The sequence below is a fragment of the Pteropus medius genome, unplaced genomic scaffold (genome assembly GCF_902729225.1).
Source record: "Pteropus medius unplaced genomic scaffold, Ma_sr-lr_union100, whole genome shotgun sequence".
NCBI lineage: Eukaryota > Metazoa > Chordata > Mammalia > Chiroptera > Pteropodidae > Pteropus > Pteropus medius.
Genome location: NW_024352786.1, coordinates 6,983,041 through 6,984,459, shown reverse-complemented (window position 1 = coordinate 6,984,459; position 1,419 = coordinate 6,983,041). Strand labels below are relative to the sequence as shown.

General features: G+C 39.8%; 1 pseudogene; it reads right to left on the bottom strand.

The window, feature by feature from the left end:
• Positions 1–737: 737 nt before the first annotated feature.
• Positions 738–856, bottom strand: LOC120591269 (uncharacterized; annotated as a pseudogene).
• Positions 857–1,419: the final 563 nt, after the last annotated feature.

The window sequence follows — 1,419 nt, the reverse complement described above, 5'->3', positions numbered from 1 at the left end:
CATGATAAATAACAATATAGACTGACTATTAATATTCTGAAGAGATCCAAGGTTGAGTCAGAATAGACACAGGTATGGGTTTCAAATGAATAAGACTAGAGGCAGGAGCAGGCTGGAATGCCAGGGTTCAGAAAGCATAACTGTTGCGGTGTGAGCAGTCTATCACGCAACAGCTTGGAAGGGCCTGCCAAACCCTGTTCTCTTGCCCATGAGTGAGGCCTTGGCAACTTTGTGCGGTTTATATAAAAGGCTAGAGAACAAAAAATTTCAGCTTACCAATTTATTTATAAATCACTTATTCATTCATATCATCATGCCCTGTACTGGTTAATTTCCCCCATTTTTCAAACTCTGACTTCTACATGTAAAATATGGTGTAAGAAACATGCCAGCTTCTATATATTCATTTAATTCCCAGTCTCTCATCAATGCAGGGATAGAATTAAGGCTGGAAAAGACCCCAAATAAAATACTTACTGATTTATGGAGCCTACGTAAAGTAAATCAGGAACAAAGCGAGTCAATAACAAAAACAATTATTGAGCACTTGCTGTGTGCTGGGCACTGTCCTTAGCACTTTATATATATTGTCTTGTTTTTTATTTATTTATTTATTTGTTTGTTTATTTATTTATTTATTTATTTATTTATTTATTATTTAGATGAGGCAACCCTTGGTCGACCTCACAGATTGCAAGGACCTTGTCAGTTTACAATCCTTTATTTTTTATTTTTTACGCCTACAGCACCTGGTCTTCCTACGTGATCTCCCATCCAAGTACTAGCCAAACCTGACCCTGCTTAGCTTCTGAGATCACACGGGATCAGGCTTGTTCAGGGTGGCATAGCTGTAGACTCATATGCTGTTTTATGCTGTCAACTATAACCATCAAACATAAAAACGCTTTGAAATCTAAGGGAAGTTACCTGTAAGCCTCCCTTTGCTCAGCCCTTAACCCAAGAGAAGGCAATCCTCACACCCTGCTAGACCCCTGTTTTTCAATTATGAGAGATGGAGTATATCCACAGGAAGTACTCAGAAGGTAACAAAGGCAGTGGAGACTTTTCTCATGGATAGACTGGGCGATCGGTCGGCAAAGGGCAACTCAACACAGCTCCTGTCTCTGGAGTGGTGCCCTCCCCGTGCGGCGGCCTTCACCTCTCTCAGCTCCCGCATGCGAGGCCGTTTCCCATTTATCGCTTCTTAAGACAAGCCTTAATCTCTTCTTACTCTAATAGTCTATGATAAATAGAACCCGACTTTTTTTTTTCTTTTTGAGAGAACAAGGAGTGGTGAAACTTTAAATAAATATCTTCATCTCTGTGGGGATAGGATAAACACAGAGAGTTCACAAACTTAAATACCTAAAGAAAGGATATTTAAATGATTGAAAGTGGTAGTGGGGAGGCATTATCATT